The sequence below is a fragment of the Hippocampus guttulatus genome, chromosome 4 (genome assembly GCF_054856545.1).
Source record: "Hippocampus guttulatus isolate MCC_2025c chromosome 4, RoL_Hgut_1.0, whole genome shotgun sequence".
Lineage (NCBI taxonomy): Eukaryota > Metazoa > Chordata > Actinopteri > Syngnathiformes > Syngnathidae > Hippocampus > Hippocampus guttulatus.
In genome coordinates this window covers 22,280,947-22,304,608 of record NC_141264.1, presented here as the reverse complement: position 1 = coordinate 22,304,608, position 23,662 = coordinate 22,280,947, and the positions used below count along the sequence as shown (strand labels likewise).

Below are 23,662 nucleotides of genomic sequence, written 5' to 3'. Positions count from 1 at the left end.
TAAGTCAAGCATACAGCGTGTCTCTGTCATTTCCTTCTTATCTTCCCAGACTCCTGTTTACATCGGTACCTTCAACAAAAGGGCCAGTCAGAACACGCTTTCAGTTGGAAATCATTTTGTTTTGTCCCTTCAATCCATGTGTTCCGTCTCCGTTCACTCGCTTCCTTTGTCCGTTCACATTCGTGGTGTCTGACAACACGTGTTCCCAGGAAGCTTTCTTTTCACATCCTTGTTCCCCCTACTATCAAACCTGTGAATGGCTGTTGCGTTTACCATTGTGAAGTAACTTTCGAGAAACGCGCAATTTCCTCAGCTTGACTGGTCACCAGCCGATGTCAGGGCGCGTAGAGATGAACTGTTCGCTAGTCTGTGGGAGTCACACTCATACTTTCATGAACCAAAGCTGCATTTCTTTGGAGTGTGTGTGTGTGTGGGGGGGGGGGGGGACGACTTCACACAGGAATAAGGGAGCCGAGATTCAAACCCCAAACCTCAGAACTGTGAGGTAAGCATGCTAACTACTAGCGCACTGGTTAGCACAGAGTCAAATTCAGTGGTCCAGTGCTAATGAACATCCCGCAGATTTTGAAGGTCGCATCGCATTGCCTTCAGTCGAGGGCGTACGGGAAGTGAGCGGGAGCGGGAGGCGTGCGGTGTTAATGTTCTGCTCTTTGTGATGCTAATTTCCAGCCGGTGTGCGCAGTGAGCTGGGAACAAGTTCCCTAGCACTTAATCCAATTTGAACATTTACAAGTATATTGTGTAGCGGCAACTACACACGCAGAAGCTAACAGCAGGTTTTTCTGTTTCACTCGCAGATAAACACTTAAAAAAAACCTTTTTTTTTGCGGCTTCAAGTGTGAAACTATGACAGCTTTTTCAATTGTGAATCACTATACTTTTTGTTTGTTTTTAATATTGTTTTCAAATGTTATTAATGGAGGAGATCTTGTTTCATCTAAATATTTTTTTAAAAATACCAACAAAAACATCCCGAGAAAAGCTAACTAAGTGTTTTTTGAAACAATTTTGCATGCTTGAACCTAATACTTTTTTGTAAACATTAAAGACAACGCTGTACACATTTTGGTTTTCGCAAAAGACAATTTTCAGTCTTTTGGTGAATGTCAACAACCAATTGAGTCTCCAATGAACCGACTGTATGCGGTTTGATAAAAATTAAAGACCATTTCGTTTTTCATTTTGGAAACACCGAAGACGATTTAATGAATGGAACTTTTGCCAACATCCAAGGCAAGAATGACCGTCGCATACATGCTTTGTCATCAAATAGAATTTTCCAAAAAAAAAAAAAATCAGACAGCTGTGTTTTTGTGACAACAAAGAGAAGTTTGCGTTTCTAACTTGCACCTTACGCAAACATTATTTCATGTTCAATAAACAATATTTTAAACGGCAAAGACTTCAGGTGTGTTTTTGTAACCGTCAAAGACAATTGAGTGTTCAGTGAACATTTTGTAGACATAAAAGCCAATTTAGATGTGCACCAGATTCTAAATTTGAGTCTAAATTGTCTTTCTACTAAATATTAATTGGAGACGAATCTACCTTGAGGTTGCAAGGGAAAAAAAAGCAAAATCTCAGAGGTATTCAACTTTAGATGAGTAAAAAAATATTTTTTAAAATTCCAGAAGAGGTCAAGAAAGGCAAGTCTTTCAGAGAAAAAAAAATCCTAAATGCTTTTAGTCCTTTTGGCAAAATGTCGGTGGAAAATTATTCTGTTGTATTATAGATTTTGTTTTTTTGTCGATTCCCCCTATACTCCCCTCCCCGCAACAGATCTGAAAAGATTCCCTGAAATGTGCAGAATGCTCCTCTTTACCTTTTTAGCAGTTTGTCTCCAAGGAGCCCGCTGAGATCGCTCGTGAAAGGCTGTTCCCCCCCCCCCCCCCCCTTCTCTTTTTTTCCTGAGCTCTTTGAATTCAACATCTGTTCTCTGGCTTCAAGTCATAGCTGCCGTGCAGTCTGATAATTCCTCCCCTGACAACCTTGAATGAAGGATGATGTCTCACGCCGTGCGCTACGCTCGTTAGCTCGCCGCTTAAAGACAACGGCGGGAGATCACGGCATTTTTACGACTTCTCGGAGTTGCTTCCGCTCGCATCAATTCCGAGACATGACAGAAATGTGTACACTCTTATTTATTCTACCTTGGCTTGAGAATGGGTCCATAACGGATGACGACGGTGGACATCATGTTGGCTGTCACCATGACGTATCATCCTGCTGCATCGTATTGTACCGTATTTTATGCACTATAAGGCACACCTAAAAGCATTCAATAGCCCACAGTGCGCCTTAGAATCTGATGTGCCTTATATATGGATCAATATTTAGATTTCCTGGACGTCATATTTTAAATGTTCTGTAAAGCCTTTAGCGCAGCTCCATCTAGTGGATGCATAATGCAACCGCAGCCACTAGTGTAGCTTCTATTCTAGGCGCCTTATCATGCGGTGCGCCTTATACATGAAAACAGGGTTTTTTTTAAGGCCATTCATTGAAGGTGCGCCTTCTACTCCAAAGCGCCTTATCATCCGGAAAATACGGTAATTGGGGCAAATCATGCTGTCATTTAGTAGATGGCATGTATCACATTACATGTCAAGATTGGAATGAACGAATAATGTGGTTTTGAATCATAACTAACACTCATTGCACCGTATATCAGTTAAGCAGGTCCGAAGTGGAGACAATCTTATTGCGTGGTATCGTATTGAAATTGAAGTGAATTGTATCGCCTTGTAAGTGGAGTGAATCGTATTGAATTGTATCGTATTGTATCTTGTACTATGTCAATCGTATATTGTAACTGGATTGAATCACCTCCCATCTTGCTTGGTATCGTACTGTATCGCGTCTTATAGTTTGATCATGTTACATCATATTGTATTCAAACTGGATTGAATCGTATTGCATCGCAAAGCAAGCAGAATGAATGGTCGCTTATTGGATTGGGCCATATGTTGTCATATTGCATCGTGTTGAATCCTATCGTGGTGTGTCATATAGTCAGTTGGAATGTCATCAGAGTCAATCATGCAGATTCATTGTATCGAATTGAATCTCATCATATCGCATTGTAGCAGGAATGAATGCAGCGCTTATTATGCTATTTGATATTTTATTGTATTTAGATTGCATTTCATTGTATCGTAACTGAATGGAATCCTTTCGCAATGCATCATAATTGAAGTGAATCGTATCACACAGGATTGTCTTTTATTGCGCCGTATTGTGTTGTCATCATCATATCATCATCATCATCATCATCATCATATACAGGTAGCAGTGCCTTGTATCATATTCCACTGTAATTGAGTTGAATCATATTGCATTGTAAAAAAAGTGAATCACATCATATCGCATCACGTTGCGTCGTATCATAATTTATAATAATTGATGTCAGTGTGAGAGGCAGCTGGAGAGCTCCACATTTTATGGCGCCGTGGAGTATTTCTGTATGCATTAATTCCAAGACGCTGCTTGATATTCTGCTTCAGGTTCGGAATGGGTCCGTTAAGGATGATGACGCAGCCAAAAGTGGACTTTGGTAAATGTGACTGGTCGTCAGTGTGACGGATGTCATGCAATTGAACGGTCATCAACGTCGACGTGGCACGAATCTGATAATGACATCACTTCATTCCGTTTGAGCGTAAATCGTATGCTAACATGGCATATCGTAATTTGAGTGAATCATAATGGATTTCATTGGAATTGTATATTATTGCACCGCAAGTCAAATTCTTTATCGTAATTGGAATCGTATCGTAATCATACCTCCGTTAATTGTTCAAAAAATTCAAAAGTAATTATCAATGAATGTCATAATCAATTAATTGTCCGTTTAATCGATTGATCGCTGCGCCTCTAATATTACTTTTGCACTGGAGTGAATCATATCGTAACTGGAATGACTCCGATTCTGTTGCATCCCGAACCTGTATTGTAGTTATCATGAATCAAATTGTCATTGCATAATGAGAGTGAATCGTATTCTCCTCAATATGTCTCACATTGTATCATATTAGAATCGCATCGTATCCTGATGGGATTGAATCACTTTTTTTCCCTTTTTCGGATGAATGATAAGGGTATTGTATTGTGTCTTATTGTTTATTATATTGTATCGGAATTAATTGGATTGTATTATATTGCATCACATAGCAAGTGGAGTAAACTGTTTCATATTGAATCGAATCGTGCTGCATGTTTATTTACATCATCACCATTTTGTAGATTCATTAAAATCATATCATACACTGCGGTAAGAAGCTTTATCTGTCATACGCCCGCAGCCTGTGCACAACACGAGCAGTGTCTCGGAAACATCAAGAGGCTGCCGCTTGCCTCGACCTTGCCCGCGTGGTGTTGTCCCACCACCTGGACGTCGCCAAACAAACGTGCGTCGATTGCCGATTGTCTTATCGCAGGTGAAATTCCTGCTGCTCTGTGTTGTGTGTTGGCGAGCGAAGGCGGGCTCGGCGGCGGCGAGATTAGGCGGGAAATTGACACTGACAGATCTCATGCTTTACGGCTTCCCGGGAGGCAGCTGCGGGGCCCCCGACGAGGTGGCAGGTAACGCATCCCATCAACGCCGCGCCGCCTTTTCTTTCATACGCCTGCAGCACGTTGGCAGGATGAGAGCCAGCCAGCCAGCCTGCCTGCCCGGCCGGCCGCCTGCCTGCCTCCTTCGCCAACGCAGATAAGGCCAGGTGTGCTCGGAGACGATTCATCGGACTAATGTGTTTACGGCGCCGGTAATGAATAGAGTGCGAGTCATTAATTTTAGCTCTTCCAGCTAAATAACAAAGCAAATATGGGCAAAACTGTTTCATTTCCCTTTGGAACTGGAAGCAACACCTCCTCGCTACTTGCCCACCCCTGTACAAACCCCCACCAGCCTCTCGACTGCATCTGTGCTAATGAGATAAAACCAGCCTGCTTTGATAAGAAGTCCTACTTTGTTGTTTTTGATCTGCCTTGGTGGATAGAATGTGCAACCAAGCAATTACATACATTTCTTTGCTTCCCAAACCCCCACCTCCCCCCATGGGATTTTCTAGAATCCCGCTTGGTAGCATTTTTATGTTACAGAAATGCTACCGTGGCCTGTGGTCTTGTGACTGGACTTCAGGTTTCAAAGTAAACACGGTGAAGTGGCATTTATCTGTGATGCCGCACGCGAATGGAATAAGCTACCAACAAAAGTCAAGTCAAAATTCAGAAATACATTGATAAAAGTTTGAGTTAACGTGATGTTGTTGGGCATCTGAATGACTTTTTCAAGAATTTGTTTGCTTTTTACGCTTACTGAAGCCATATCATTTACAAGTAACGGTATGCTTACCTGAGTACAATTTTTGGCTACTCTAAACACCTCTGATCATATTCCATCTTATTCTATTGTAACATATCGTTGTAAGTCACTCCTATCAAATCTCACGGTGTCATTTCGTATCGTAATTGCAGCGCATTGTATTGTAATTGGATTGGTTCCGATCACATCGTAACGTGTCATTGTGATATTTTTCCAACAATCTTAATAATATCATGATACAGTTCGAAGGATTTACACACTTTCCTTAGCAATGTTTTTTTCCCTTGAGCAGTAACGATGATGCAGTATATTCTCAATGTCTTTGAATATACGCTATAGATTTCCGCCATGACAATATGATAATTCTCTGCATTTTTTTTCCCTGCATCTTGACTGCGCCGGCGCTTTTTATTTTAAACTCCGCTGCCTCAAGATCAATATACCATGAGAATATTTGAATATTGGCCTCTAAAATGCCCCGGACACTGAAGGGTGCTCTGGGAGTTGCCTGGCAACAAAGCTGATCCCTGGAAGCTTTTCTCGAACTTTTGTGAAATGTTGTAAAAGGGTCAATTTTGGGAGCGTCAAAGTGTTTCTTTTCCCCCTCGACATGGATGCCATGTCCTCTATTGAGCTTAGAGAGAGGTGCTCTGAGGTGCCCGAGTATAATTGACTCATCCGTTCTCTCCACATAGACCACATCTCACTGCAAAATCAATTATCGGCTGTTCAGAAACCCCTTTTGTGGCTGTACAAAAGCTGGAGTGCTGTGCCCTGGATAGTGTCTTGCTTGATTGACATTGTTGGAGAGGAGGTCATTCATAAAAATTCTCTTCAATGAAAGCCTCTCAAATCAGAGCACTATCGTCATTTTCGAGGCAAAATTATATTTTGCAAGAGGCGTACCTCGTGCTTTGTCCCTTCGGTGTATAAGATAGAGCGGAGTTTGTTCTCGTCGATGATTTGTTATGTTTGTTGTTGTTCGCTATGTCAAATCATTCGGTCTGTCGACAGTTGGACGGATAATCCTATTTTTACGTTTGTATGTATACTTTTTAGTTGGTATTTTTGTCATTTTCATTGTCGTTTTACAGTTTTAATTTTCCATCCATCCATCCATCATCTACCGCTTATCCGGGGCCGGGTCGCGGGGGCAACAGCTTTAGCAGGGAAGCCCAGACTTCCCTCTCCCTAGCTACTTCTTCCAGCTCTCCCCGGGGGATCCCGAGACGTTCCCAGGCCAGCTGGGTGACATAGTCTCTCCAGCGTGTCCTGGGTCTTCCTCGGGGTCTCCTCCCGGTGGGACATGCCCGGAACACCTCACCAGGGAGGCGCTCAGGAGGCATCCGAATCAGATGCCCAAGCCACCTCATCTGGCTCCTCTTGATGTGGAGGAGAAGCGGCTCGACTCTGAGCCCCTCCCGGATGACCGAGCTTCTCACCTTATCTCTAAGGGAGAGCCCGGACACCCTGCGGAGAAAACTCATTTCGGCCGCTTGTAACCGGGATCTCGTTCTTTCGGTCACGACCCATAGCTCGTGACCATAGATGAGGCTTGGAACGTAGATCGACCGGTAAATTGAGAGCTTCGCCCTTTGGCTCAGCTCCTTCTTCACCACGACAGACCGATACAACGTCCGCATCACAGCAGACGCTGCACCGATCCGCCTGTTGATCTCTCGCTCCCTCCTGCCCCCACTCGTGAACAAGACCCCAAGATACTTGAACTCCTCCACTTGGGGCAAGATCTCCTCCCCGACCCGGAGGGGGCACTCCACCCTTTTCGGACTGAGGACCATGGTTTCAGATTTGGAGGTGCTGATCTTCATCCCAGCCGCTTCACACTCGGCTGCGAAACGCTCCAGTGAGAGTTGGAGAGCCCTGTTTGAAGGAGCCAACAGCACCACATCATCTGCAAAAAGCAGGGATGCAATACTGAGGCCCCCAAAACGGACCCCCTCATCGCTTCGGCTGCGCCTAGAAATTCTGTCCATAAAGGTTATGAACAGAATCGGCGACAAAGGGCAGCCTTGGCGGAGTCCTACCCCACTGGAAACGATTCCGACTTACTGCCGGCAATGCGAACCAAACCCTGACATCGGTGGTATAGTGACCGAACCGCCCGTATCAGGGGGTTCGGTACCCCATACCCACGAAGCACCCCCCACAGAACTCCCCGAGGGACACGGTCAAACGCCTTCTTCAAGTCCACAAAACACATGTAGACTGGTTGGGCGAATTCCCACATACCCTCGAGGACCCTGCTAAGGGTGTAGAGCTGGTCCACTGTTCCACGGCCGGGACGAAAACCACACTGCTCCTCCTCAATCTGAGGCCCGACTTCCTGACGGACCCTCCTCTCCAGCACCCCTGAATAGACCTTACCAGGGAGGCTGAGGAGTGTGATCCCTCTGTAGTTGAAACAGACCGGTCCCCCTTTTTAAAAAGAGGGACTACCACCCCGGTCTGCCAATCCAGAGGCACTCTCCCTGTTGACCACGCGATGTTGCAGAGGCTTGTCAACCAGGACAGCCCCACAACATCCAGAGCCTTGAGGAACTCCGGGCGGATCTCATCCACCCCTGGGGCGTTGCCACCGAGGAGCTTTTTAACCACATCGGTGACTTCAACCACAGAGATGGGAGAGCCCACCTCAGAGTCCACAGGCTCTGCTTCCTCCAAGGAAGGCGTGTTGGTGGAGTTGAGGAGGTCTTCGAAGTACTCTGCCCACCGGTTCACATTGTCCCGAGTCGAAGTCAGCAGCGCCCCATCCCCACTGTACACAGTGTTAGTGGTGCACTGCTTCCCCCTCCTGAGACGTCGGATGGTGGACCAGAATTTCCTCGATGGCCTCACCGAACTCTTCCCATGCTCCGGTTTTTGCCTCGGCGACCACCGAAGCTGCGTTCCGCTTGGCCAGTCGATACCCGTCAGCTGCCTCTGGGGTCCCACAGGCCATAAAGGCTCGATAGGACTCCTTCTTCAGCTTGACGGCATCCCTTACTGCTGGTGTCCACCAGCGAGTACGGGGGTTGCCGCCACAACAGGCACCAACCACCTTACGGCCACAACTCGGATTGGCCGCCTCAACAATAGAGGCACGGAACATGGTCCACTCGGGCTCAATGTCCCCCCCACCCCCGAACATGGGAAAAGCTCTGTCGGAGGTGGGAGTTGAAACTCTTTCTGACAGGGGATTCCGCCAGACGCTCCCAACAAACCCTCACAATACGTTTGGGTCTGCCAGGACGGACCGGCATCTTCCCCCACCATCGGAGCCTACTCACCACCAGGTGGTGATCAGTTGACAGCTCCGCCCCTCTCTTCACCCGAGTGTCCAGAACATGCGGCCGCAAATCCGATGATACAACTACAAAGTCGATCGTCGAACTGCGGCCTAGGGTGTCCTGGTGCCAAGTGCACATATGGACACCCTTATGTTTGAACAAGGTGTTCGTTATGGACAATCCGTGGCGAGCACAGAAGTCCAATAACAAAACACCACTCGAGTTCTGATCGGGGGGGCCGTTCCTCCCAATCACGCCCCTCCAGGTCTCACTGTCATTGCCCACGTGAGCATTGAAGTCCCCCAGCAGAACAAGGGAGTCCCCAGCAGGAGTACTCTCCAGCACACCCTCCAAGGACTCCAAAAAGGGTGGGTATGCTGAGCTGCTGTTTGGTGCATATGCACAAACAACAGTCAGGACCCGTCCACCCACCCGAAGGCGGAGGGAGGCAACCCTCTCGTCTACCGGTGTGAACCCCAATGTACAGGCACTGAGCCGGGGGGCAATGAGTATGCCCACACCTGCTCTGCGCCTCTCACCTTGAGCAACTCCAGAGTGGAAGAGAGTCCAACCCCTCTCAAGAGAACTGGTACCAGAACCCAGGCTGTGTGTGGAGGCAAGTCCGACTATATCCAGTCGGAAATTCTCTGCCTCTCACACCAGCTCGGGCTCCTTCCCTGCCAGAGAGGTGACATTCCACGTCCCAAGACCTAGCTTCTGCAGCCGAGGATCGGACCGCCAGGGTCCCCGCCTTTGGCTGCCGCCCAGCTCACATTGCACCCGACCCCTTTGGCCCCTCTCATGGGTGGTGAGCCCATGGGAAGGGGGACCCACGTTGCCTCTTCGGGCTGTGCCCGGCCGGGCCCCATGGGTGTAGGCCCGGCCACCAGGCGCTTGTCAACCAGCCCCACCTCCAGGCCTGGCTCCAGAGGGGGCCCCCGGTGACCCGCGTCCGGGCAAGGGAAACCTTGGTCCATATATTTTTCTCATCATAAGGGTCTTTGAGCCGTGCTTTGTCTGGCCCCTCACCTAGAACCTGTTTGCCATGGGTGACCCTGCCAGGGGCATAAAGCCCCAGACAACTTAGCTCCTAGGATCATTGGGACACACAAACCCCTCCACCACGGTAAGGTGACGACTCACGGAGGGGAGTTTTAATTTTTGACAGTTTTAATTTTGTGATCATTTAAAAAAAATAATTTCCCATTTTTTAAATTAACCCGGCAACAGAAAGTAACTTGTTAGTTTATTTTATCTTTTAAATTTAAGCAACTTTTTTTTTTTTTTCTGATTTCTGATCCATGATTTTTTTATAAACATGTTTGTTTGTGGCGTGATCGTTGACATTATTTCTAGTGTGATTTTTATTGTATTTTATTTATTTTGTTTTTTAATATGGTGTAGCATCATGCTAAGCACGTGAATGCCCTGCAATCAAGCCCTCACGTTCAACAATGCTGTGAATCGAGGACAATTTTTTTTTTCCATTGATTTCGCCCCTTCCCCCTCGAATCCAATTGGTTGCCAGCATTTCAACATTTCGTTTTAATACTGCCGCAATTTCCCCACGTCCTCGGCTGCATATCTCCATGTCTCGCTGCGGCTCACCGTATATTTTAGTTACGACGCCGGCTTCATCACCCGTCAGCTTCGACGGCCCCCTGTAAATATCCCGCACGTAATTAGGCCGACGGGACGCATGCACGCACACAACAAAACAAAATTAGTGATGGCAGGGTGCTGAAAGGAGCGCTAAAAACAAAACAAAACAACAAAAACAGGCTGTGTTCAATCACGGAGTTGGCGGGCCTGACGGGAACCCCGAGGAGCCAAAACAAAGGTTGTTGACGAAAAGGAGGATTTGATGTTGCCCCCTTGTGGCCAACGGCATCTATTTGCAGTGTGGAGTCATCGCACCGACTTCAATCGTCCGCAGAAACCATCCACCGAGTGAAAAGTGTCACACTCACAATGATTCATGGCGGTCATTCCAGCTTTTATTATTACTGCAGTGGGCCCCCCTGGCTCTTCAATGCTTAAATCTTTAAATGGATGCCATAAAACACACACACACACACACACACACACATTAGACATGACAAAAATTATGAGATGAAAACGACAAAATAAATTAGACAAAAATACAAAAACATGAAAAAAAAACCAAACCCACACAAATGTATGTATTCAAATATCCTCATGCGTCAAAGACAAGCTCCACATCCACTCTGTCATCTTCTATAATTGAGATCAGCAGTTGCTAGAGCAGATTGTGAAAGTCGTCCAAAAAAGCACCTCATTTTGGTCAGTCGTTTTATGCTTTGAGGGCAAGTTATGAGGGAAATGTAATCCCACAAAACATAAGAGAGTTCATCTGATGCAGCTCATTTACATCAAGTCAAATATATTTATATAGCCCTGAGTCACATAAGTATAATTTAAAGAAATTGTTAATTGACAGGGCGGCACGGTGAAGGGACTGTTTAGCACGCTGGCCTCACAGTGCAGAGGTTCAGGGTTCGATTCCGGCTCCGGCCTTCTTGTGTAGAGAGTGTAGAGTGTAGATGTTCTCCCAGTGCCTGTGTGGGTTTTCCCCGGGTACTCCGATTTCCTCCCACATTCCCAAAAACATGCATGGCAGGTTAATGGAACACTCAAACTTGTGACTGTGAGTGCGAATGATTGTTTGTCTATGTGTGCCCTGCGATTGGCTGGCAACCGGTTCAGGGTGTCCTCCCCGCCTACTTCCCCAAGTCAGCCAGAATTGGCTCTGGCGCACCCACAAGGTGTGGATCAGAAAATGAATGGATGGATGTTTGATTGACAACCAAATTTGTCAACATAATACACAGAGGGTTATTAGTCATGTTTGTTTTTCAAGATTGTGTCCGTATTTTGATCGTATTATGCATTCCTGTTACATTGTTGTCAATTTTGCTTTTCATCAGCCATGTTCCTCATGGCAAGACTACTTATGGGAATAGCCTCTTATTATTATTGAAATGTTTATTCATGTACATTGTCCCTCTACAAAAAATAAAGAAAAGGAACAAAAACCCCCACATTACTTCAAGACTTAAGGCTTTATACTGGCTCCCAGGCAGCTGTAGAATCGATTAAAAAAATTCTGCTACTGGTCTATCATTTAATAAATGGCTTAGGCTGTGAATACATTGAATAAATAATAATTGATATAAACCCAGAATGGCTCTGAGGTCAGCAGACTTGGCCGCTTAGTGGAGCCCAGAGTTCAAAGCAAAAATGGTGCATCAGCGTTTATCTGTGATGCTGCTGGCAAATTAAATAAGCCTAGAGTGAAAATGCTTTTAAATCCAGGGTAAAAACAATACCTTTTTCCACCTCACACCTATGATTAAGGTATTTTAAAGCATTTCTAGGATCATTTTTTTTCGGAATGCTTTCCTTGCGCTGTGCACAATTTGAATTTTTTTGTTTGTAAATGCCTTTGAGTGTGAAGCACATTGAGCTACCTGAATCCCACCCTTTGCTGTGCTCGATTTTCATGACAGAGCCCTTCCAAAGTAACGCTCACCCCCCCCCACCCCATGTTATTTCAAAATAAAAGCCTGCGAGGAAGTTCTTAGTGAATCGCAATTCGGTGGGCGTCGGCTGTGTTTCCTCACGGCTCAGCGGACTGCGTCGGTCGGCCCCCGGGGTCCACCTGTGGGCTGATGGAAACAAGAGTGAGCTCTTGTCCGGGCCCGGGCCAGCGTGTAATGGAATTGTAAGCTCATTTCACAGAGTGCGACAAAGCACGGCCCCGCTTTGGGGACGGCGGAATCTCAGCGCAGCCAAAGAAACATACTCACTTTCTTTCCTAAACTTGGTTTGCCCTCTGTTCATCGACAACTTTTGAACGTTAGTTGCTGTCGCACCGATACAAAAAGAAAACATGGACAATAAATGGCGCATAAATGGAGAGGGAAGGCAATTTGAGAGTTCGGATTAAGGTTTCAAGGCAGGGTTCGTGTTTCAAGTGACCCCGACACCGATTTGAAAGCATAACCCCAGTTTGCAAATCCTTAAACACTGATTTGAAGCCCTAACCTTTATTTTGAAACCTTAATTTTAAACCCTGTCTTGATGCACTAACTTTTTGAAGACCGGGTTGGGATTTCAAACAATTGTTAATTTTTCAAATTAGGGTTTCAAGTCAGGCTTGGTGAGCTGTGGAGCAGTGGGGCCCTTTCCAAAAGTGTGTTTCTAAAAATGTCTTGTTAAAATGACAAATTAACAACTCGGGCTCCGCTCCAACTCTCCATTGATGAATTAATTGATTAAGAGGAGCCTTTTGTCCATATGGTGCATTTAGTCGCTGGAGCAGCCAAGCAGTAAATTGCCTTTTATCGGGCTCACCTTTTTTACTTGTGGGAAGGGGGTGGAGGGTCACAGATGAAACTTCTCTGTTGCACGCTCATAACTTGTATTAGGGTCCACACACGTGTGGAGGTTCTTTGAGGTCTTCGGGACTGCAGAGTGTCTTTGAAAGTTCAAAGCCACAAGCAAACTGACACCGAACACCCAGGGCCTGGTGTACTCAAGACTGAACATTCAAAACAGGCGCAAACTTGAACGACACGCGGGCGGTGTAACCAGATTTGTCAAAATGCACAAAATTGCTTGAAATTATGGATGGAAGTGGAAATGTTATTGTTGTTGAACATGTCACGGGTACAGGGCAAAGAAATTAATTTCACAATTTCAATCTTTCTGAGAACATTCGAGAGCATGACACCAACAAGGAGAGACACAATAGTAAGATTATCGAGTCGTCAGACGGCGCCTCAATTTTTAGATTTAAAAAAAGATAACAGATAGAAAGCTGAGGGAACAAAAGGGCAGCATCCAAACAATGCTTCTATCAAAAGGTGACAACATTGGGAGAAAAACCACAATGCCCCACTACTGATCCTTGGGGGCCATCTGGTGCCCACGTACGGCAAGTTTGCAACCCCTGGATGACAGAAACACCCCTTGCGTAGCGGTTTCAAGGTCCCGCTATTTCAGATTTTTTTTCTTTGTACAGTTAAAGCTTAATTCTGTTCTTTATTCCGAGATGTAATTCCACCTTCAGCCACTAGTTAGCGGAACAGTACTGTGTTTAACACTGTGTAAAATCTGAAAGAAAACAGGAAGTGGTAGGCCTCTTTTTTTTTCCTGAAGGTATGAGAAAGAGATTGTTGAACGACTCGAGTCTCTCCCATCCTGCGTTTTACGCCGACAGTAAGCAACGGTGGGAGTGTGCATCTTTGGAGATGGTTGTTGATGTAGATTGTGAGATGATAAACTGTTAGTTTGACATAAACGACATTTGTAAACCTGTAAACCCAAGATACACAATTAATCGGTTTGCGCACAATTTTTGTCTCCCTCTCACAACACATGTAAGTGTTTTTAAAGACATGAAAAAAAAAGAATGCTATAAAAACATGCCGAGGGAGTATATAAATAGGGTATCTCTATATTGCAGATTTCACTTATCACAGCGTGGTCTGGAGCATAAACGCCATGATGGACTGTAAGTGTGATGAATCAAACCCTGGACAAATTACACTGGCCGATTTAGCATCATAAAGCCGGTGCGAAACGCCACGCAGTGTTGCTCGCATATCCGTGCTAGCATTAGCGTCAGCTAAATTTATGATTTGAAGTAAGGTTAAAGATTTCAAATTTGGTTGAGGGTTTCAAACAAGAGCTGGGGTTTCAAATTTGGATTGAATTTAAAACTACGATTAGGATTTCAAATGAAGTGTTGAAGGCCAGGTTAGAGGTTTTTTTTTTCAGGTGTCACATGAGGCTGTAAAGCAGCCCATGAAGGAAACAAAAGTTCGTTAATCTCCAAGGAATGCCATGACGCGCATTGGCGTTCTGATCACTGCTAATAAACTGACTGCGTATGTCATGATGAGACCCAATTAACAGACAAAGGTGCGCCTGTTGATTTTTGACGCACGCTGTATAACAATACCAATTAGTCAGATGGTCTACTTTGTCATTCACATCCTCCATCTTTAATGAGGAGTCATCCCGCGAGGCAGTTGGCACATTAGCGCTAATAAAGCAAAGCGGCCCTCCTGTCGTACATTTGTGTGTTGCGTTGTGCCGTTGGGTTGGGTCAAGAGTTTGGCTTTCAACCGCATCTGACTCTGCGGCGACGTATCACATGTCGATGCGACGCTAGCAAAAACAAAAAGAGCCATGTCATCGTTTTAATGTACTGATGGTGCGATTTGTAGTGGGCGTTGGGGTGCGCCGACTCATTTGATGGTGGAGGGTGTGTCTCAATGCGTGGTTTTCTTTTGTTTTTAATCACCAAATCAAGTGTATTTGGACTTTTTTTGTGTACTGTGTGAACACAGGGGTTCGCCAACAATTTGTGTGCCGATGTCATGGGGTGCATCAACTCAGGTATTTCATTTTATGTTTAGCCAACGTGGTAGAGGCCAATGTGCACGTTTTTAGCCAGCATTTGTATGCAGTTGGAGAGTGTGTGCCAGCTGACAGTGTTTTTGTGAGTGTTTGCACCAAATCAAGCCTTTTTGGAGGTGTATTTGTGCGCAGGGGGCTGGAGGTGCGCCAACTCGGGGTTTTCATTTGACTGTTTTCGATCCAGGCTGTCAGTTGTTTTTTTTTTTCTTTACTTTACATGTGTGAGACAGTGCTGGGGTACACCATTCTTTTGGTGTGGCTGATAGAGGGGCTGCCAACTCTGGAATTTAGTTTTCCTTTTTTGTGGGTGGTTGAGAAAGGTTGTGCCAAATCAGGCTTTTTTTTTTCCAGGGATGAGGGGGTGCTTCAACTCAGACTTTATTTTAACTTTATATCTGTGCTATATTGTGAGCAGCAAGGCACCAAGTCAGGCTTTGTATGCGAGTGTGTGTGTGTGTGTTCTGTGTCGGCTGGTGTACCAATTCAAGCTTTTGGCGATTTTTATTGCATTCTGTGGAGAAAAGGTGCAAGGGAAAAGGTGCAGGGAGAGGGCATGCTGAAGTTGAAACTTTTATTATTTTATTTGTGTTGTATGCTAACTCTGGCTTTTTTTAGGGGGCGGGGGTTGTGGAGGGGAAATGCCAACCCAGTTTTATATTTTAATTTTTTTGCTTTAGGTCGTCCAAAGCACTGACTCACCAGGTTGTCTTGATGGAGTGAATACACTGAGCGTGATTGTTTTTGAGCTGATCTTGGCTGCAATGTGACATTATTGATCTGCGAACACACGCACGCACAAGCTGTGTGTTATTGCTGTTTGTTTTCTCACCTCCTCCACAGTGAAAATGAGTACTATATATGTGTGTGTGTGTGTGTGTGTGTATACAGTATATATAAATTTTTTTCTCACTATTGCATTCAAACTGGCGTGGATGCACTAACGAAGGCTTTCTTGGCAAGGCGGTGGACCAAATAGAGCTTATTTACGATTGCAGCGGAGAAGGGTGTGAACAGTCTGACTTTTTTTTGGTACGCGTTACCATAGGTCTTTTTTTTTCTTTTTTTGTGTGCATAATGAGCAGTGCAATCTTCAAACATGCATAAAGTACTGTATTCAAAAACAAACCCCCCCCCCCCCCCCACCTCCTCCCCTTTGTGTTTGTTTATATATAAGCACGTTCCTTTTTGACGTCTTATGTGTGGAGTTACAAGGGGTGCGCCAAATCAGGCTTTTTGGACTTCAGGCGTATTCAGCGTAGAGGGTGTGCGTATTAGTTTTGTTTGGAGGCTCTCGGCTCATCGTGATGAGTTGTGGCCGCCCGAGGCTGCGTCTTGAGAAGAATCTGGACGGAGGTGGCAGGCAGGCGGGCGGGCTGCGGATTAAAGATGATATCGTGTGGCGGAGCAGGAATGATGGCGGAGATACTGGCCAAGTTGCTGGCGAAGTGCAGTGCATCCCACAAGTTCACTTGTAGAATACTGATGAGAGTCGTGGTGTGCCTTGGATCATTTGAGACTTCATTTCACTTGTTTGGCTACACCGGAGTCAGTTTTGCTGTGGCCCGACAGGATTTTGCTGTTTGTTGCGCAACAGGGTTTGCTCGTTGAGCGCACACCACTGTGCAAAGTGAGGTAGGCTTGAATGGTGCGCACTCAGGTTTGCATGCCTGGTTCTTACTGGTGTCCAGTTGAACAATTGCAAACTTTGGTGTGTGGTAAAAATCTAAATGGTTCCGTTGTTTGGTGCGCATCAGTGTTCTGTAGGTGTTTACTCAGTTGACTCGCTTGGCACACTACAGTTTTTGCTTCTCTGGTGTTAAATTCTTTGGTGCGCACCCAAGTCCACCTGATTGGTGAGCTCTTGTGTTTGCTTGTTTGACATACACCAGGGTTCACTTTTTTGGTGTGCACCAGGGTTTGATGTTTGGTTCTACCAGGGTGGCGTTGTCCAGTTGCAAACTTTGGTGTGCACCAAACAACCGAACGCTCATGAGTATCAAAGAAGTACCAGGTACTAGGATTCAATTATTTGTTCGCACCAGGGATAAATTGTGTGGGTCACTTGTTTTGCGCTCACCACCACTGATCCGCACCGGTTCAGATTTTTTTCAGGGTTTCTTTGTCTGGTGTGCCCACGTATTCTGTTTTTCGATGGATCAGGGACCGCATGCACCTGTATGATGCGCCATGGTGTGTATCAGTTGTTTGGTGTGCAGTGGTTGAGTTGTTTTTTTTTTTTTCCAAGAGTCCCAGGGTTACTTTGTCTGGTGTGCAATAGGATTCCGTTTTTTGTGCACAGCATTGTTTGCTTGTTTGGTGTACAGTTCCTCATTTGGTTCCCATCCAAATTGATTCAATTGATGCACACCAGGTTTCCCTTGTTTGGTGCGCACCTGAGATCACCTTTTTGATGCACGCTACTTGTTTGGTGCACAGCCTTGTGCCAGGATTAAATTGTTTAGTGTTTGATTCACTTGTGAGATGCCAACCAGGGCTCACTTGTCGATGCTCCATTTTCGTTGTTGTTGACTTGCACCATGTTTCGGTTGTTTTGTGCACACCAGGGTTCACTTGGTGCACCACAGCTCACCTGCTTGGCTTGCGCTAAGGTAGGCAGACTTGATAGGGGTGCATGAAGGTTCATCACATGGTGTCACATTGACTAGGTGAAACTAATAAAGTGTCTACTTGTTTTTTTTTTTTCTTTGACAACGATACCAGCAGGATCCAAAAAGAAATCCCAGGGAGTGAGAAATGAGTTCCTGCGGCGCAGTAAATAGTAAAAGCAAAGAGAGGATGAAGTGCACACATTAATCCCGGAGTCAGAGCAATCTTGTAATCCACTCACTATGCTAATTGCCTGTTCTTTCTGCTGCAAAGGGGCCTTTTACAGGCCATTAAATGGCACTGAGCGCTTGACAAAGGATCACCAGCATGCGCACCCCTCCCTCACCCCGCACCGCCGCCTATCCACTCACTCTCTATTTTACACTCAGTCATGCTGTTGCACGCCCACACGCTGCTCTTTCAAATAAAACGGCAGAAAATAAGCGACGCCGGCAGGCGTTGTTTATTTTTGAGATATTGTCAGCAAGGATGTGCAAATTGCGTTCCCACTGTGATGCGAAGGTGACAAATCGCGCACCAAAACACACCTTTTGATCTGTGTGTGCACGCTGTTCTTTTTTTTTTTTTTTTTTTGCGCCGGTGAATAATTTATAACATGCTGAGTGCTGTTGTCCACAGACACTTGTGCAAAAGCATGGCAACACCAATTTCTTTGTGTGTGGCAGAAAGGGGGTGTACCAACTTAGGCTTTTTGTTTCTTTGTACTCGCACATATCCTCAAGTGAATATGTTCACCAATGTTGGCTTTGATTTGGAGAGATGGTGTGCCATATCAAGCTTTTTTGGTAATTTTATACCATGTGAGAAGAAGTAGGCGGTGCAACAAGTTTTTATTAACTTGCACTCACCCCCAAGTAAGGTTTTTGTGGATAGGAGCTTCTTTCAATTAAGCCTTTTCTGTACTATTTGTGATGGAAGAGACGGTGTGCCAACTCAGGTTTTTTTTGTTTGTTTTTTGGTGACGGGCGTGCACCAAATTTTTGAACGGGTTTGTGTGCAGAGCCAAGAGGGTGATCTATTTTTTTTTTAGCTGTTTTTTGTGTATAAGGGAAAAGGAGGTGGGCCAAGCTAGGCTTTCTTTTTTTACTTGCACTCGCCCTAAGTGAGTATATGCGCACTAACTGGCTTTTTTAAAGAGGTGGTGTTTAGACAAAAGCAGTGTTTTGCCGTCATCAAATATAAATGTTCGGGTGAGGCATCATTACTTGACTGGGGAGCACTACAAACACAATAAGCATGCATGGAGCTGCCGTCAGCCTCAGCTCACGCCCACAAGCTCACACGACGACTCATGACTAACGTCACATAGCAGGCCACTTGGCCCTGCCTCTTAAAGGCACCTTTTTCTATTTTCAATTTATTTTGTGCTTGTTATTTGTATGTTTGTGTGCAGATAGGTTACAATGCTTTGATACATTGAGTGATGTGATCTCTCAATATTTGCGGATTTTCACCTCTTGTGAGCGGGCCTGGGCTGTATCTAGTCCAGGTTAACAGTACTTTATTGGTTCCAAAAAAAAGAAGAAAGAAAAACGAGGTCATATAAGAGCGTTGTCCCCCTCTCTCCACTGCCATCCATCACAGGCGAGGTTCAAGTGTCAGTGTGGACGATGGCTTTTGGAGCCCCCCAAAATTAACAACAAACTAAAGGCGGCCGATCAATAGATTGTGTCTGGAGAAATGATGAAGCGGCACTTCACAAGAGGGAAAATCAATGGCACTTGCTCTCTCGTGTGCCTCCATCTTTCTTTTGCACAACTTCAGCTTGAGCTTTACTGCGCGCAAGTGTGTGTGTGTGTGTGTGTGTGTGTGTGGCTAAGCCATTTAATGTTCCTTTTGTTTCTTCCCTTTTAGGCCGGAAAGGACCCTCTGCCACTTTGATGTGTGAGCTCAGTGATGGCCCCGCAGTGGAAGTAAGTAAGTGTGGCGCTTTCACCGTTTTTATTGGCCCTCCGCGTATCCGTCAACAGCTTTGCCCAGGTTTTCATGTTGGTTACACGTACGCCTCGTGCAATTTAAGTAAATGTAGTTGTCACAAAAAGCCCGACATGTAACACGTTCAGTGGTACGTATTCCGGGCCTTGGTGCACCCCGCAGTCGATGGGGGGATTGCGATGAATCGTATTGGAAATGGAATGAATTGCATCAGGTGAATTTTGGAATTGGAGTGAATTACATTGTACTCTAATTGCAGTGAATTTTATCGTAACAGGTGAGTGAGACGCGTCGTAATTGGAGCAAATCGTCTCAAAATAGGAGTGAATCGATTTGTAATCAAATTGAATCGTATCTAAATTGTAGTGAATCGCTTCGTGCTTGGTTCAAATGGCCTTGTCTTTCAAGTGAATTTTATTCTAATCGTAAATAATCACATATTGGGAGGGAATTGTATCATGATTAGCGTAAATCCTGTATTGATTATAGTCAATCGTAATAAAATGAAAGTAAACTGCATTGTAACGACAGGAAATTGCATTGTGATTGGAACAAGACATATGATCTCATAATTGGTTTGAATCAGGAGTAAATTGGATCATAATTGTAAGGAAGGAAGTCGTATTGCATCCCAACCGGAGTGACGCGTATCATCATCAATGGGATTCCAATAATTGGGGATCGCATCTCAATTGGTGTGAACAGCGATGTGTCATAATTGTAGGCATTCCGCGCTATTTATAACTCACATTGGTACAGTCCGCAGTAGGAGGAGGAGGGGTGAGCAGTGGCTCATTTGCATAATACAGGACAGCTACCCCAAAACGTGCTAATTTCAACACTGCTGTGAGGGGATGGAAAGTGACCTATGGGCTTGACTTTTGGTTTCAAAAACTTGCAAAATAATACATGTCCATCCAGTGTCGTTTTTTTTTTTTTTTTTGGTCTTTTTAATTCATTTGCAGTGACAACACTGCAAGCCTTTGAAAAATAATCCCATTATGTTTCCCGGGCATTACGTTAATAAAGTTCTCAGAGCGGAAAATCAGAGCCTCTGGAGCTCGATATTAGCTCTTGTTATGTGGTGGCCATCCAGTTGAAGAAAGTCTGACGAGAAGAAATCAAACTGAAGGTTGTGGCGTGGGTCCGCGGACAACACGGTTTTGGGTCTGTGATGTGTTGTTGTTGTTGTTGTTATCCTGGCGCCATGCAGTATACAGTGAGTGTCATATTGGACAGGAATAAAAGAGTCATGTGACAGATCTGATGCATTTCGGCGGTCACCATGGTTACCAACTCGCATCACTCAGCGGTGAATCCTTCCACCCGTCACAACCCTTTCGTGCACCCTTTGACCTAATAACATGATAAACTGTCCACTGTAGTGACCGCGGTCTTTGAAAGGGTGACTTTTGATGCTTGCCATTCATCCCTACATCAAAATGAAATGCCTTCAGCGTCGTACATGTTTTGAAACTGGCGTCGAATTTTGTGGTTGTTTTTTTTTAAGTGGGTCATATCTTAATTGGACGGCATCATATGCGTTTTAATTAGTGGATGGCAATTTATTGGAGTATATTATTCTGTAATTGGAGTGTATCTTATCCCAGCCTCTTGTTTGGAACGCGTCACATCTTAATTGGATTGCGTGTGTGAGTGTGTATATTAATCGGAGCCGATCCTAGGACATTATTCTGGCTCCTGAAGAGCCATTGAACATTCGTTTTCTGTTTCTATAGTTACAGAGCTGCTTTATTTTGTAAAGTCAATTTGTTATTGTGAAGGGCACACCGCGTGTTGTTGCGTGAGACACGAGCTGTTTTACGTTGAAGCTCCGAAAGATGGACTGCAACTTCATGTCCTAAGCCAAGCCCGTATGTCTATGTAATGTAAATGTATGCAATATTATTAATTAGTGGGGTGTGTTCACCGTGAATTTACATTTGATGGATGTTCCAATTGTTTACGGTTAGCATTTACGTACAGCGATTAGCGCATTAGCTCGTGAACGTTCGAAAACATCGAACGTTCAACGAAGAAAACATCTTTATGAACCTGGATTTAAAAGCATTTATACTCCTTTGACTGACTTCCCTTTTGTTGGAATCTTATTGCATGCGGCATAACGGCTACTTGCTGATTCACCGTGTTTGCTTTCAACTTTCCAATCGACTTGATCATATCGCATTGTAATGGGGTGAATCATTTCATCATCGTGGTAGTAGTGAGCAAATCTTTTTTTTTTTAACAGTAACTGGGTTGAATTTCATCATAAATGTATCATATGACACAATGTGAGTCATATGATAAATATGGGTTAAATAAAGGGAAAAGAAGTCTTCCTTCGAAGGAGGCTTTTTGACATCATTGATCCTCCATCGGGACAGCGATGGGGTTGCGTCGCTATCGGGAAGAAAAAAGGATGACATCTCCCGCTTCCACCGTCTGCTGTCTTCGCCCCACCGAAGTGACACCCGGACATGTCCTCGGGGGGGGGGGGGTGGGGGGGGTGTTAGAGGAATCTATGAGCAAAATTGTATCATGTTTAAAGTTTCATTTAATCTGGACACATCTAAATGTTCGGGTGCGTATCCAGCACCCCCAAATTCCTGTGCACAAAGCCAGAGGGCTGTTGAAGTCCACAATTAGCACGTCAATACAGGTGGGCGATCACGGGGGAGAGGGCGAAACTCGGTCACAAAAGGGGAATGAATAATTCGGGAACAGCGGTTGAACAACAAAAGACGAGTTGAGAACACCCGTCGCGCCCAGACGACATTGGCCAGCCGCAAAGTCTACAACATGCTAATTCGATGTAGACCAGCCAGAAAAGGCGCCAATGTACTGGTGGTTCAATGTTTAACACAGGTAACCCATCACTACCGAGGGGCCGGACCGTGGGTGCGGTATACAAATATCGGGGGCAGTGTTTTCCTTGTATGTTACAATAAAAGCCTGAATTGGCGGGAAGGGAGCTCGAGTGTGATCGCGGAGCAACTAACCGTCGTTCGCTCTCAGAGATCCGCTTCCGCCGATATTGAAGCCAATTTTCCTGTGTGCCGAGTCATTTCTTTAACTTTGTCCGAGAAAATCTCTGACAGGGGGATAGAAGATGAGTTCGCCTCGGCGGAGGTACCTTGCTCGGGCGCGCCTGTGATGCGTTTGGCCTTTTGTCACCGGGCAGAAGAAACAAACGATGGCGTCCAAACTTCCTGACGTTCAACCGCAGAAGGAGGTGAATTCCGGGCCAGCACTCTGGCCTCAGAGCTCTACGAGGATAGAGAGCTCTGACCTAATTAGCTGACTTTGTTAAGTAAAAGTGCACAGAGCCCAAGCTCCAACCCCCCCACACCCCTTTGAGTGTTTCCTCTACAACGTGATTACGGCTTTAATGAGCTGCTGGGAGACCGTTTGTATCCTTACACTGTATGTGCTAAAGCAGCTGCTCGTATTTTTTTAGTTTTTTTTTTAACCACCTTAAAAAATATATAAACGACCCTTGTGAGGATAAAGTGGATCAGAAAATGGATGGATGGATATAGTGTAGTCGTGTTGAAACGTATTCACACCCCGCTTGCTTTTTTGTTCTCTTGAATAAATCCTGTTTTGGATTCCCTGGTTTTGCCTACCCGCTTCCCTGCACTTGGGTCTTCAATCATTGCCAACCTCGGCATCTATGATGTCAGAACGTTAAGAGTACCATCCCATCATCTGAGCATATCTGTTGTACGTCAAGAAGAGATGACTATCTTAGTTTGGATGCCAGTCAATGACCTTAAACTGGCCACCGGATAATCAAACGAAAACCTCCAATGCTGCAGTGATAATGAAAGCTTGATTTGCAACCTTCAAGTCATCCTTACTACCGGCCTGCCTGCCTGCCTGCTTTTGTGCTGCTTGCTCGGAGGCTAATCACGTTGCAGCAAGATGATCAATGGTGCCTTCCACGGCCAAACGCTCTGCCGGACTTAAACAAGCCGCCTGTCACCGCACAAAGATTTTCTGCCGCTGATGGCTG

At 45.2% G+C, this 23,662-nt stretch overlaps 1 protein-coding gene across 2 annotated transcripts in view; it reads left to right on the top strand.

Moving 5' to 3' along the window:
* The window catches only part of LOC147206645 (alpha-1,3-mannosyl-glycoprotein 4-beta-N-acetylglucosaminyltransferase C-like), a 78,651-nt gene that overhangs the window by 6,877 nt on the left and 48,112 nt on the right, over nt 1–23,662 (top strand). Inside the window, exon 2 of one of the 2 annotated variants that reach the window (XM_086109752.1) lies at nt 19,564–19,622. The gene's annotated coding sequence lies outside the window, so the exon portion shown is untranslated. Of the gene's footprint in view, nt 1–19,563; nt 19,627–23,662 lie in introns of both variants that reach the window. The other variant, XM_086109751.1, reaches the window with a different exon arrangement.